This window comes from Physeter macrocephalus, chromosome 4 (genome assembly GCF_002837175.3).
Source record: "Physeter macrocephalus isolate SW-GA chromosome 4, ASM283717v5, whole genome shotgun sequence".
In the NCBI taxonomy this organism is placed as follows: Eukaryota; Metazoa; Chordata; class Mammalia; order Artiodactyla; family Physeteridae; genus Physeter; species Physeter macrocephalus.
Window position 1 is genome coordinate 109,732,128 of NC_041217.1, and position 15,139 is coordinate 109,747,266.

The 15,139-nt window shown below is 44.7% G+C and overlaps 1 protein-coding gene across 2 annotated transcripts in view; it reads left to right on the forward strand.

The window, feature by feature from the left end:
• Positions 1–231: 231 nt before the first annotated feature.
• Positions 232–15,139, forward strand: part of LPAR3 (lysophosphatidic acid receptor 3) — a 72,714-nt gene continuing 57,806 nt past the window's right edge. The window contains exons 1-2 of one of the 2 annotated variants that reach the window (XM_055084498.1): positions 232–397; positions 10,619–10,721. The gene's annotated coding sequence lies outside the window, so the exon portion shown is untranslated. The remainder of the gene's footprint in view (positions 398–10,618; positions 10,722–15,139) is intronic. The other variant, XM_007114883.4, reaches the window with a different exon arrangement.

The following is a 15,139-nucleotide window of genomic DNA, read 5'->3' on the forward strand; positions in this document are numbered from 1 at the left end:
TGGAGGCCGGCCACACTCCTGGCGACCAGTCCCGGGCAGAAGGGCATCAGCAGAAGAGCCCCCGAGCGCCGATCCGTGCCTCGCCGGTGGGGGGCGCTCTCCCGTGGGAAAGGTCGGGCAGGGCGGGGAGGGGCGGGGAGGGACGGGGAGGGGCGGGGCGGGACGTGGCCCCTCCGCCCCCTGGGCGCCACCCCTCGCTCTGCCAAACTTTCCTCGGGTTCCGGGCTGGTCTCAGCGTCTGCTGGAGAGGAGGCGCGCCGCCGCCCGCCCGCTCGCCACGTCCCCCTCAGCTGCTAGCGCCCGGCCCCTGGTTTCCCTGTCGCGCTGGGCCCCGAGGGCATGCGGCAGCAGCAGGGGTCTCCGCTCCCGGGCTCCGCGGCGCGGGCGAGCGTGAGCGGTGAGTGGGTTCCTGGAGCGGCGGCCGGCCGGGGCGCGTGGGGAGGCTTTTCGGGGTTGCCTGGCGTCCAGCCCGGGCCCCAGACCCATTCCAAGTACCTGGGACAGCCCTCTTTGGGCGGTGTGTGGCGCATCTTGCCCTTTCCGCCTTCTTTTTTTAAATTTTTTTAATTTAGGAGGGAGAAGCAGTCGGGATGCAGAATCCGCGTAGCGCCCGCCCCAGCTGTGGGCTGGTGGGTTGGGCGCAGAGGAGCGCAGAGCGGGGCGCAGGCTCCGCTCTGCTTTTGCACAGGTGCTTCTTTTCCAAACTCGGTTTTACAGCCGTCGATGGTGAACCGAGGTTCTCTCGTGGAGCCTAGGGATATAACATTTTCCAGCCTTCAGTTACTCCCTATCCGGTGGTGTGTTAGGGAACAGCTCGAACCAAGCAGGGCATCCAAAGATTTGGGAAATGGTTATTACGAACTAACTAGTGACACTGTTGGGGGTTGTGCTTTGGGAGTAAGTGACGGTCCCCGCGGTCCCCCTCTCACCACCGGCAGACAAAAGTGCTTTGTTCTGTAGCAGCGTTACTTTATTGCTTTCCTTCAACAAGTTGCGACTACCTAAAATGGCTTAGAAATTTCTCAAGCAAGTACTTTGAGGAGTGACTGTGAGTATTGGAAACAATTTAGTCTTATTAAGGTCATCATTTAAACTGCCCTCAAAAGCATTTTTAAACTGAGTCTTTTCCACGAAGTGTGTTCCCGGCCCTTCGTTACTGTCGTTGTCGTACACTTCTCCCTCCTCACTTCTTTGCTGCCCTGAGTATTACCGGGCCTTGGAACGTTACTTTAGAAGTTAAGGGCCGCTTAGCTTCTCACGGTTCCTACTTGCTTTTTGTAAGTCGGAGAATAAAGTAAATGCCAAACAGGTGATCTCTTTACAAGTCGCTTATTATTTCATGCACTGCACAGCATGTCATTAATGCATGAACTTTTGTGTTGCTAAGGAGAGTTGTTGGGTTTTCCAGTGAACTACCTATCAGTGGTTGCTAACCCTGCTTACAGTGAGGAATTGCATCCAACTTTGTGTGGTCTGAGGCCTGTGAATAGAGTTTTCCTCTTTTTTGAACAGAAGTGATACAGTTAGAAACGCACAACCTTGGCTCTAATAACACCATGCTTGTCTAAACAAACTGGGCCATTCTAAAAAGACCAGCAAGCAAACCCTACCAGTGGGGTTTATGTAATTGAGATAAGCTTCTGGACTTGTTTCTTGTGCCATGAGACTGTATGACTGTATCATGTAGGGACTGGACATCCAATCATCTGGACGTAACTTATATTGATTGTTACTACCAGGTAACTAGATTATTTTGACACATTTTCAGGTTTTCTTTTTTTTTTGTCTTTAGAATTCAAAACTTTGTAGCTTCGATTAAACGAGAAATAACACATTTCTTTTCTAAGTCTGACAAATGCGTAAATAGTAGTTTACCAGCCTCTTTATATTGTTAGATCAGATCTATTTTAGGTATCTGGCTGTTTTACAAGATGTTTGATAGAACAGATCTGCATATGTTTTCTCTGAATGAAGACTGAAATGAAAACATTCCAATATGGGATTATTTTCATGTATGTCCATCAGAGCCTATTTGAAAATCTACATGCTGATTCTCTCTCATTTTTCCAAAACACACAGGCACAGAGGAACCACTGCACACACAGCATTGTAGCCAGGCAGCAATCAAGGCACACATTCTCAAAGTGGGGCACACATGCCCAAGGCTGGCTGCCTCTCCCCCAAGTGTTTCATCTTGGAGCAGAAATCCACCATAACCTAAGCCCAGCGTCTTATTTCTTTGGGCCGCGGCAGGGGGAACCACTGTAACTTGAATGGGAATTACTATAACTCGAATTACCCACTAACCATTCTCCGTGGAGTATACATTAGTTCAAAATGCTCTGTAGCCTGTGATTACACCCAGCAGAGTGGTTAAGTCTGATTGCAAGGTTCTACATGGCAGAGCCCAGGCCTAAGGTATTATTAATGTGGTGTAAAGAGAAGAGCAGGGGTTTGCAGAAAGACCAGGCTTTGTTCCAGGCCAGGCTTCGTAACCTTGTATACTTTGCTTCACCTCTCTAAGCCTTAATTTCCTTGTCTGTAAAAATGAAGATTATATCCACCTCCCAAGATGAAAAGAGAAAGCACTTAGCAGGGTCTCTGCTATATAGGAAGTATTCCTTATATGTTGGTTGCCCTCTTTTCCTCCTAGATAAAGTATTGACATTTCTATAAACATGGTGCAAATGTACATTGCACTGGTGAGAGTGCAAAGATAGATTCCCAAGTCCTGGGTGATTTAGAGATGGTCTGCTCACTTTCCTTACTTGCTTTCCTCCTCTCTTGCCATGGTCCTTTTGCTCTTCCCTCCATCATTTCTCCTGCAGGTACTGAGCTGCCTCCTGTCTGGCCTTGCTGATCCTTTGTCCCTCATGCTGGATTCTGTGTTTATGTGGAGGAGATCCCTGGAACTTAGTTCTGCCGTGGATGGGAGAGATGGAGGTGAGGGGTGCAGAGCTGTCTGCAGAAGCCCTGAGAGTTTGTGCTTTCACAGTGCTGGGTTAGAGAGGCAATTTGGAGTACAGAATTGTACTCCTGTGAGCTCTTGTGACCTTGAATAAATCATTTATCATCTCTGAATCAGTTTTCTCATTCACACGATGGGGATAATAATTCCTTTTCTAGCTACCTGCATGGGTTGTGTTGGGTCCCATTAAATCAGGCATGTGAAAGAGCTTTGTACCTGGTGAGGGCCACATAAATGTTGGATAAAGAGACAGGGCCTCCAGATGTGGGACACCCCAGGCAGGCTGTAGGGGTGGGAGGATCTCCATGTGGGTGTTGGACGTGCTAAGTGGTCATTGCTGCCATCTCTCCACACCCCTCTTTCCTGCCTTCTGGTGGCAAATGAGATTTCAAGGAGGAAATCCTGCCAAAGGTTGAGAAACTGCTCTGTGGGAAATAGGAAAGGAAGAGAAAATTCAGGGCTGAGATTACCTAACATTGTGTGATCGAAGGCACAGGGCAAAGGTCCAAAGAAGTTTTAATTCCCTCTTAGAATTACCTGTACTGTCTGCTCATCTCAGTTCTTAGTGGACAGAAACAGAGTTAACTAATCAGCCAATGAGGCAGAGGAGAGTGGTACTGGTGATCATCACACGTTGAATCGGGGTACCCAGTGCCATCCTCACTGGCCTGTGCCTTCTTGCTAACTTGAGTCTCTGAGGTTCACTCTGCAAAGCACTAAACTGACTCAAGGCATCCCCCCACCCCCCGCACAAACAATTAAGCAAATTATTTAATTCAATCTGAGAGGTGTGTGTTGCTCTCTGCCTGACCTGCCTTGTGAGCCAGGAGAGTCGTGCCCAGTGAGAGGAAGGTCTGACTTCCTGCATTGTCCCCACCCCCTCTTTCCTCCCCAGACTGATGTCATCATCCTTATTCCTCTTCATCTCCTGGCCTGGCCTCTGCGGCCCCTGACCCCTAGCCTCTTGTCCTGTCTGCCTACTGCCTTGAACTCCATTGCCTGTGCCCCTCCCTGCTCCCATGGACCTTGCCTCCCCTCCTCAGATGTGAATCATTCATATACCTTAGTCCAGGCCAGACTGGGTGTCACTCTGGAAAACAGCCTGCCCAGTATAGCCTGCCTCACCCCTTCCAAACAATGTTAGCCAGCCCCCTAATTACTCATCAGCTAGTCCTATGTCTTTATTGTTCCCTGGGACATTAGGCTGGAGGACCTACTAGCTCTGGTTTTGACGCAGCCTTGTGCAGATTCGGTGGTATCATCAAGGGTGGCTTGGCAGGTGCCGGGGGTGGGTCGGAGGGCACTTTAGCCCCCACCATAAGTGCCACTAGTTTGCCCAAAGGCTCTCCAAACAAACATGCAGTCTAAATAAAAGCAGTGTGCTTGCTTTGCAAATGCAGCTTTAAGGCAAGCCCCCTTTCAGTCAGTCTGCCCCCAAACCCCTCCTCTTCAGAAATTCTGGAGCTGTCCCCAGATGGACTCAGACCATATAAAGCAGAGGTGGTCAGTGGAGTCAGTCAGAGGCATTCACCTCCTAAGGAGAGCTAGAAATTTAACGTTAAGGCTCAGAGCCCTTGAGAGTAACTAGTTATTGAAGATCAAAGCAAGGCATCAGGTATAGAACATCACTGAATCATCTGCCTCCTGCCGTGGTTGATTTTTAATAGGCCAGTCCTTTAAATGGGAGCCCTTTCCCTGAACTAAACTGTCACATGGGTCTGGCAAAGAGAAAATAAGTATAATTTTTTTCTATAAAAATGACATTAGGATTAGTCAGCATTCTCCAAAGAGATGGAACAAATAGGACATATATAGCTATTTGTAAGAGGAGGTTTATTATAAGAATTGGCTCATGGGATCATGGAGGCTGAGAAATCCTGTGGTCTTGCCATCTGCAAGCTGAAGAACGAGGAAAGCTGGTAGTGTAGTCCAGTCTGAGTCTGAAGGCCTGGGAACAGGAGCTCTGATGTCTGAGGGCAGGAGGAGATGTATATCCCAGCTCAAGCAACCAGGCAAATTTGCTCTTCTTCTGCGTTTTTGCTCTATTCAGTCTCTCAGGGGATTGGATGATACCCAGCCACATTGCTGAGGATCATCTTCTTTACTCAATCTACAGATCCAAATGCTAATCTCTTCTGGAAACACCCTCATGGACACACCCAGATAATGATTTACCAGCTACCTGGGCATCCCTTAACCCAGTCAAGTTGGCCCATAAAATTAATTCTTGCACCACCAAACCAGGAAGTTGACACTGGTACAACACTCCCGTCCACAGAGCCCATCCATATTTCATCAGTACTTCCCCAAGTGTCTCTTTTTCCTGTCTGATCTAGGATCCATGTTAAATTTATTTGTCTTGTCTTTTGTAAAATAGTTCCTCAGACTTTCCCTGTTCCTAAAGTCCTTGCAGTTGTGCAGGTCTTACATTTTGTAGATGACTCTCAACCTGGGTCTAGCAGGTGTTTCTTCAGAACCAGACTTAGGTCATATGTTCTTGGCAGGGTACTCTGCTCTTCTCAGCACATCGCATTAGAAGGTACACAATGTCAACTTGTCCACCACTGGAATATTGGCCTTAATCACCTGGTTATGTTGGTGTTTGCCAGATCTCCCCACCTTAAATTCACCATTTTTCCCTTTGAAACTTATTGGTATTTGTGGGGAGGTGTTCTGAGGTTATGCTAATAGCTTGTTTCTCATTAAACATCCACCTACAGCCTTATCATTCGCTGATGACTTTTGCCTGAATCAGCCACCTCTCTGAAGGTTGCCAAATGGTGATTCTTTATTTCCATCACTCCTTCCACATTTGTTAGTTGGCATTCTGCTATTAGGAAGAAATTTCTTTCTCCTTCATGCATTTATTCATTTATATTAGGAAGTATTCGTGGATTCCTTTTGTATACAATATGTTGAGATCTCTTACTATAATTTCTTATTTTGATCCTCAATTTGTTCTCAGTTTGGCCGGTGGGAGTCCCTTTGAACTGGCTCCTTTGTCCTTTTGACATCCTTATCATCCATTGAACATTTAAACATTTTCTGTCACCACAAGGCATCCCAGGCTCATCGTGTACTTTCCCTCACCTGGTTAGTCATCCCTTTTGGTAGAGAATGGTATTTAGAAACCAAGATATAGAAGGTTGATTGTGTCCATTTTTACTGGGGTGTCTTAGATCTCTCAAAGGACAGAGCTAGGAAATATATGTATATATGTATTTACACATACACATTTATATATTTTCTTCATTAGGCCATATATTATAAAAGCATGAGTTTATACTGATACCTCCAATTCCAATCCAACACCCAAGGATCTTTCTAGTCTTATCCCTTTATATCTTTTTACATATCTTCTCTGGCAGTTAGAAACTTGACTCTCATTACCTTCAGTATTTTTACTTCTTTGCTCAGAGTAGCCCACCTCTCCTCAGCCACAAAGGCCATCCTGCCTCCTCTGTGTCCATCTCTCTTCCCACTGTTGCTCACCTTTGGTGCCAGGCCTGCTAGCCCATGTGTCTATGCAGCTTTCTTATCAGCCTCCAGTCCCTCCAGCTCACTACTCTGTGTGGCTCCCCAGCCACAGCCCATGCTTCTGTGCAACTCCCCAAACTCTCTCCATCATACTGCGTTCTCAGCCACATGCTGACCCCTCAGTTCTGGGGAGGGAAGGAAAGAGAAGGCAGAGGAAGAGAGAAGAAGATGGGAATGAAAGAAAGCAAAGATAGAAACAGCATATACATTTTTAAAGGTTTCCATGGATTGCTACTAGGTCATTACTAGCCTTTCTCAATTAATTTCCAGCCTAATTTCTATAGTCAGATAATTGACGTCTGAGGCCTAGTTCAACTGGTAGTCTCTATTTTGCTGATGGAGAAAGTAAAATGCTTTAGGAGAAACTGTTTCTTACGTTATATCGTTCAACATGTTAGAAGTAAACTGGGTTGCTTGCTCTTCTGAGCTTTCTCTGAAGAAGCAGGCAAACTGACTAATCATTGCTATTTTATATCGTGTATTTAGAGTTTTATTCAATCCTTTTCATTTGATTATGGATTTTTCCCATAGGCTTTTGTCAACAATTCTAAGTAGAGATACATTTACAAACTTTTATTGACATTTACCACAACCACATTGTATTACTTCTGGAATCACTAAATATTTGCAAAAGGCATTGATGTCATTATGGAGAACAAATCTGCATTTTAATTTCTCTTGGGGTTAGAGGATTAACTACTGAAAAAAGGCTTCAGTGGTCAGGGTGGTAAAAAGAGCCCTGGGCTAGAAGGATGAGAGCTGGTCAGAGTCAAACAGTGTCTCCCAGTTTTAATTTTCTTCTCTGTAAGATGGAGAAAGCTACACTGCCCATCTCACCATGGGATCAAATGGGAAAAGAGACATGAACTCACTTTGAAAACTGTTCAGTGGTATATTAGTGAATATATTTTGATGGATTACTCTAAGATCCAGATAGAGTAGTCTAGAGGAAGCATGGTAATATGATTAGAAGGTGAAACATCAGGTTTTCAACCCAGCTGGCTAAACTCCTTTTATACTTATTCTCTGGGACTAAATAGTTTCAACTGGTAGTGAAAAACACCAGTTAGTGACCCTGGACAGGGTGGTAGAGGGGAGTTCTTGGGGTTGTAATGCGGGTGACCCACCCTGTCTGAGGGAGGGATTGCCTCCTTTGACCTCCCTTCCCTGGTAATCTCTCTTGGGATCCCCCTCCCCAACCTATTGGAAACAGACTTACCCTGTTGCTTTACTGGACTTGTCTCACTCCTCTGGGCCTGGCAGTGGGTTGAGGACTTTACATTGGCTCTTTCATTCACTTTGTCCCAGTAACCCAGTAACCTGACAAGTTAGATCTTGTCTCCACTTTTGTAACAGAGGAAATTGAGGCTCAAAGAGGTTAAGTAACTATCCTCAGGCCCCACTGATAATAACGGTAATGAAATTAACACTCTGTGTCAGAGGCTATTCTAAGCACCTTATTTAAATCTCCCTATAGTCTTAGGAAGAAGGTGCTGTTGTTATCCCCATTTTATAGATGATAGAATTAAGGCACAGAGAGGTTAACTAACTTGCTGGTAAGTAAGGCTTCACGCTCAGGCCCGTTATCTCCAGAGGCCATGCTCTTTTGCTCTTTTGATATCCAGTTTCCCCAACACCATTTGTTGAAGAGACCGTCTTTTCCCCATTGTATATTCTTGGCACCTTTGCCAGAGATCAATTGATCATATATGCATGGGTTGATTCCTAGGCTCTCTATTCTGTTCCATTGGTCTATATGTCTGTCTTTATGTCAGAACCATACTTTTTTGATGACTGTAACTTTGTATTACTATTGCTTTGTAGTATATTTTGAAACCAGGAAGTATGAGGCCTCTAGATTTGTTCTTTCTCAAGATTGTTATGGCTGTTTGGAATCCTTTGTGTTTTCACATGAATTTTAGGATTTTTTTTTCTATTTCTGTAAAAAAAAAGATGCTGCTGAGATTTTGATAGGAATTGTTCTGAATCTGTAAATTACCTTGAGTTGTATAGACATCTTAACAGTATTAGATTCTAATCCATGAACACAGTATGTCTTTCCATTTATTTATGTCTTCTTTAATTTCTTCCATCATTGTTTTGTAGTTTTGAGTATACAAGTCTTTTGTCTCCTTGGTTATGTTTATTCTTAAGTATTTTATTCAGTATGATGCTATTGTAAATGGGATTGTTTTCTTAATTTCCTTTTCAGCTTGTTCGTTGTTAGCGTATAGAAATGGAACTGATTTTTGTATGTTGATTTTGTATCGTACAACCTTACTGAATTCATCGATTAGTTCTAACAGTTATTTTTTGTGGGATCTTTAGGGTTTTCTACATATAAGATCATGTCATCTGCAAACATGATTTTACTCCTTCCTTTCCCATATAGATACCTTTTATATCCTTGTCTTGTCTGGCTAGGACTTGAGATACTTTGTTGAATAGAAGTGGCCAGAGTGGGTCTCCTTGTCTTGTTTCTGATCTTAAAGGGAAAGCTTTCAGTTTTTCACTGTTGAGTATGATGTTCATTCTGGGGGTCATGCTCTTTAACCACTCTGCTTACCTGCTTATCTGCTATTATTTGAACCCAGAACCTGAAGCCTGTGTTCTTCTGCCACACCACATTGTCTCTCCTCTGCTTCCTCACCCCCTTCTACACTTCTGCCTCCCTGCTTTGTTTCAAGCAACAGAGGAGGGAAGTGGCAGTCTCTTAAGCCTAGTCACTGTGGCTCTAGGCCCGTACTCTCAGGCAGGAGAAGAGTCTTTCCTGGACTCTAGTTATTTTAGTGTAAGTATAGGATGGCTTTGTTATTGGTCCTTGTTAAATTGAAGTCTTAGAGCATGAACAGTTAAAATTCCAGAATGCCAGTTGTATATTCTATTGAATTTTGGGGAAATTTTGAGTTAACTTTCTTGGGAGGTACTATCTACCATTTATTGAGTACACCCTAGGTCCTAAGAATCTTGCTATGCACTTTATAAACATTGCTTTAATTTCCTTTCAACAATCCTATATAGTTGTTGTAGTTATTATGTTGTAGTTATTTTTAGAGAGGAAGGAAAAGTCTCTGGCCAGATTGGCAGTATGCCAGGTTAGAGCCATCGCTGAAAGTGATGAGCCTACATCTGACCCAGGTTCAGCTGACGCCAAAGCTTCTGCTCCTTTCCCCCCGCTACCCGGCCCTCCTGTGTGTCACAGCCTGCCATGCTCTCCTAGAAAGTGTTTAGGTGACCAGAACTCCACTGGTCTGGACTTCCATTCTCCAAACACTGTTTTAAATACCCATGCTAAAATGTCCATTTCTTTATTTATTCTGACCAATGAATGTCCATTATGCAATGGAGAAATAGAAATAAGCAGACCACAACAAAACAAAACAAAACTCCCATTCAGAAGAAAGGGAGACATGCAGCAGACATGATGAAACCCTGCTGGGCAGGAATTAAGGCTTCCCTGCCCTGGTCAACGTCCTCTGCTTTATGTGAGAGGCTTCCTGGTGGTCTTGACTTTGACTCTGTTCCCTGGGAAGTTCTTCCTTGCCCATTACCCTCTGTGGCCATATCTGAAATGGGTGTTGGAAAGTGTGTGCTCCAGGCCCCTCTGTGGCTTCCACGGCAGTATAATTCCTTAAAAAGTTTATAGGCTTCTGGTCTGTTTGCTTCTAGTCAGTTCCATACACCAGTTACCACATCCAAATTCTATTTTGGACCAAGGTCTTAGGCATTTCTTTTTTCCCAACTTCTGTGCTGAGCCCATCTCTCTTTTCCTCTCCTTAGTGGTTTCTGCCCTGAAGTCCTCTAAAACATGGACTTGGGCGGGAGGATGCATGCTTACTCTTTCCTGTCGGCCTGACTTCTTTGTTCCAATGCCATGTTTTATTGAGAGGCCTTTGAGAAAGGCTGTGAGCAGTGATACTATTTTCTGCTCCATGGGGTCGCAGAAGCAGTTAACTTTTCTAACCTTCCAAGGCCTCCAGCTTCTGGATGCTGACCATTCTTTTCCACCTTTGCTTACAAACGATCCTTGCCTGAGCTCATCTCTTTCTGGGAATGCCTTGCTAAAAGCTGAGAGGAGCATCCAATGCCTGCTTATATTATGTTTCCTTCCAGTGCCTGCACCTAGAGCTGCAGGCTTCTTAGGCAGAGAGGCCTCCGAATACAGTGATTTGAAGACAACAGAAGTTTATTTTTCTCTCTTGTTAACAGTCCTGAGGTGAGTGATTTGGATTTGAAGGGCTTCTTTTATCTTGTTTTTCCACTATCCACCAGGGCAATGTTTCTCAAACTCCCTTTGTTTAAAGACTGGATTTTTTTTTATTGCCAGTGTGCCGAAGACCAATACTTTTGGTTTATACTCCACTGATCACGCACTTGTATTTCACAGCAGTGTCAAATTGTCGCAGACATTTCTAGGTGTTTATTCACAGTTTCTGCACTTATCTCCTCATTAATGGAAACTTGTCCCTAGACTACCTTGAGTTGTGTTTCTAGGGCTTTGCCCTGGTCTGAATGTTCAGTGCTGATCACAGGGCTGCTGTGCTCCAGCTTGCAGGAAGGTGAAAGAGCTCGGAGGCACACACGCTATTTCAGGGCTAACCTGGAAGCAGCATACTTCATTCGTTCTCACAGTCCATTGGCAAGAAGTTAGTCACATGCCTCCCTGTAAGGAGTCTGGGAAATAGAGTTTTTTACTCTATAAGAAAAGAAAAATATGGTTTAACACTTTGTGCCATAGACCATAAAGCTAAATAATGATAAAAGAAATATTTATGAGAGAAATCGCAGGGCAGCAGACAATCATGGGCAAATGAGTTAGAAGAGCTGTTCTGAGTTCAGTGCCCTGTCACTCAGGACAGGGCCTCTCGGAAATAGAGTCTGGGGCCCTGCTGGCCTTTTCACGCAACCAGGAGGTCAGAGGCTGGTTGTGCAGTGAGGTTAACAAGGGGGAAGTTCATGAGAGAAGAGGCTGAGAACCATTCTCAGGAGGAAATCCAGAAATCAAATACCCAGGTTTGGAGCTGGAATCCACAAGGTGGTGTTCAGAGTGCTGGAGCAGGGGCAGATCTGAAGGCTTAGGACACTGCAGTAGTCAGGATCAGTGGGCATCAGGAAAAGGGTTCCAATAGTATACCCTGAGCCCAAGCAAAGCACCGGAGGAGGGAGGACAAAAGATCCTGGCCAGTGTGAGCCGGACAAAGCCTCTCCAATCCCAAACCTCTCTGCCAGCTTGCAAATGCTATGCTACAGACAGCTAGTGAAGCCCGAGGCCACCATTGTTTTAGCCCCTGCATTAAAACCTGGTGCTTAAACCTCAAACTTTATTCCTATCCTGACAGCTGAACTGAGGGAGGTTTCGTGTCCCAACCTGCATACATGCTACCCTTATGGTGACTTTCTTCTTGTTTATCTTGAAGGCAGTTTGGGAGCTTAGCATGAGGGAGAGAGGATGTGAGCGGTGTCAGGGCTTGAGCTAGTTCAGGAGTCATCCACATAGAGGAAAAAACTTGAGCAATCATAGCTCTTGTGGAAGAAAGTTTAAAGGGAAAAGAAGAGGGGGCTGAGAGCCAAGTCTCGGAGTATGTACACTTCAAGGCTGATGGAAGAACAGGAGACAGAAATTCTGAGGACAGTGGGAAAGGAACCAGGAAAAAGTAGGGTCACAGAGGATTGGGAGGGGAGTTTCAAAAAGAGAATAACTCTCTCAGCATCCACAGTGAAACCGAAGAAAAAGAGGACTGGAAATAAAGGAATTGTTATTGAATTATTCAATAAAATTGAACATATTTTTATTATGTGCTGATTACAGGCAAGGTTCTGTGTTTGTGCCTCAGAGAACAGGGAGACAGAAGGATACTAGCTCTGCTTCCAACAGGTTTGGAAGTGAGGCTAAGACGAATCAATATTTAATATGATATGTTGAATGCCACAGGAGAGCTACCAAGTATTTGTCAGCCAGATTTCTTGGAAGAATAGCCTATACTTTCTTTCCACTTCCATATCACCCGAGCATTATTCAATACAGTGTGATCAAGTTTCTGTCTCTTCTGCTTTCAACCAGTGAACCAAAACTAACCAACACGTGAACCAGACATGCATTGTCCACGTGCCTATTTTGGGCATCAGGTGCACAGACATGAGTAAGAAACTGTGGTGGCCCTTCAGAAGCTCACAGTATGGTGGTAAAGTCTGACACTGAGGCAGAGGCTGCTTCTATAGTGCAGTAACAGGGGAGTCCCCCTCCAGTGGCTAAAAGAGTGTCCGAATTTAGTAAATAAAAAGTCACCTTAGGAGAATGAATATACACATGTCTGAAAGTTCCAGGTATATAGATGTGTACAGGTTCCAGAGTCAAGGACCACCTCCGATCTCCCCCAAGTGCGTTTGTATTCATTTACGAAGAGTAGAGGTGAGGAATGCTAGAATAAGATGAATAAGAATAAGTTGATGGACTAGAAATGAGTTTATTCCTGACCTCCCTCCTCCCAGTGCCTTGAGCCCCCGTACTTCTTTGTCTACTCAGGGACTAAGTCTAGCTTGTGTCCCCAGGGTCTAAAGGTCATCTACCATTATAGCATCTCCACCTAGTTTGCAGCCTGCAGAGCTTCTGGGAGAGTGGCACTTATCCAGCATCCCCCACGGCTGGCCCTGCCACTGGAAATGCCACTGTGGAGGATGGATCAGTAGTGCCACCAAAAGGCAGTCCTTGTAGTGATGTCTGCATGGCCTTGCATCAGGCTGCAGTGCCCCCTTTGGCTCAGGTTGTCATTACCCTGACCCCCTCTGCCCTGCTCTCCTCACAGCACCTTAAGGAAAACTCTACTGCTTCTTTCTCTGCAGTGTCTAGATTCAAACCTGGCTAACCTTGGGTCCCAGTAAACACTTCAACCCATGTCATTTATTTCCATGGTATACAAGACCAAGAACACAGAGTTGGAACTGATCCTTGATTACACTGGAGGACATCTGTGAGGTAGACTTCAACGTGCAGGGATCTGTTGGAATCTAGTGCAATCATCTTTATTGTATATAACGCCTCTAACTATGGGCAAATCACTCATTGACTGAATCACTTACTGTGTGTAGCGAAATTTACTAGGGTTCTGGTACTCTAAGGGGACGTAGGGGGCATCCAAAGAATTGTGATACTGGCCCATGCCTTTGGGAATACGGTTTATTCCTCTTTCCTTCTCTGAGAGTTGTTACACTTATAGCCAGGAAATATTATGTGTACTCAATCTTACTAAAAGATTTAAGAAAATCTATAACATATTAACACCTTACAAATAACACTGTTGTATTACAATGTACTTGAAGATATCTGTATTGCTCAGAGTTCCACAGGAAACATGATATAGTTAATTTGGTATTTGGAGCGGGGGATGGTAACTTGGTAACTGGGGGAGGGCGGAATTCATGGAAACCAAGAGATGGTACAATGACCCAGAGCTAGAGACAGCAAGGAGCTGTTAACAGCCCTCAACCTGGAAGCCAAGGGGAGGGAGAAGGAGAGGCTGCCTGCCAGCCAACCCATAGCAACCTGGCAGGGAGGGAGCAGGGGAAATCAATGTCTCAGCCTTGCCCCACCCACTCCTCCCCGCCTCTGCCTCTCGTTGTACCTCTCAGGGCAGGAGCTGGAGGGCAAGGAAGCCGGTTGATTCAGTCCTGCAGGGAAAAGAGCAAGTGGAGGAGGTTGGAGAGGGAGCTGGAGGGACCAAACGATGAGACCGGGAACAGCATTCAAATGCCTTTTATATGCACTTCCGTGACCTGCTTACCTTCATACAGATGTGCTGTTTTACTACGAGACATGCATAGGGTGTGAGAGGGGGGCAGGATGGGGATGGCTATGAGTTCCTTGCTTTAGTGATGAAACAGCAGTACCCTCCTTTAGAGCCTCTGAAGCCTTCATTAAAACAACCATTTCCCACTACAGCCACATGCTTTGAAGATATGACTGTCTTTTCTGTGTAGAGTTTCAGAATTCAGTCAGGCACTAACCTGAGCTGGTGTGCTTTCCAGAAGCAAGGAGGGGTCACTGCAGATCACTATTCACCTGTTGCTGGGAACAGCGGGGGATTATTTAGAACAAGAGGCTGTTGAATATCCTTCTCAGGACTGGTGGCAGGAGACTGAGTCACGAAATGGAGAGTGAGCCAGGGAATGAATGCAGTTCACGGTTAAGTTAGGACAAACAGTTTGGACCAAAATTTTCTCTGTTGTGAATTTTATAATGTAAAGATATCTAATTTTCTTCTTATGGGAAGTCATTGGCTGTAAGTAGGAACGTTGAAATTTCTCAAAATATATTTTCACAGAATGAATGATGAAGTTCTTTGTACAAGAAGACTATCTCTTTCAGAGATGAATGTCCACACTTTAAATTTTGGCATTCTCTCCTCCTTCAAACATGTGATTACATGATGATCTAAGGATTATTTGGTATATAATAGAACATATGGGGTTATAGTATATATAAATATTATTCATTTTAAGCATTTTGATTAGTGTCTTTACTTTTAAGAGGGTCAAAGGACAAAATGTGTCTGTCATCTTTCCAGCCTAATGAATTAGATGAGATTAAAATCATATACAACTGGTAAAGTAAACACAATTAAAGATTTACATTACATT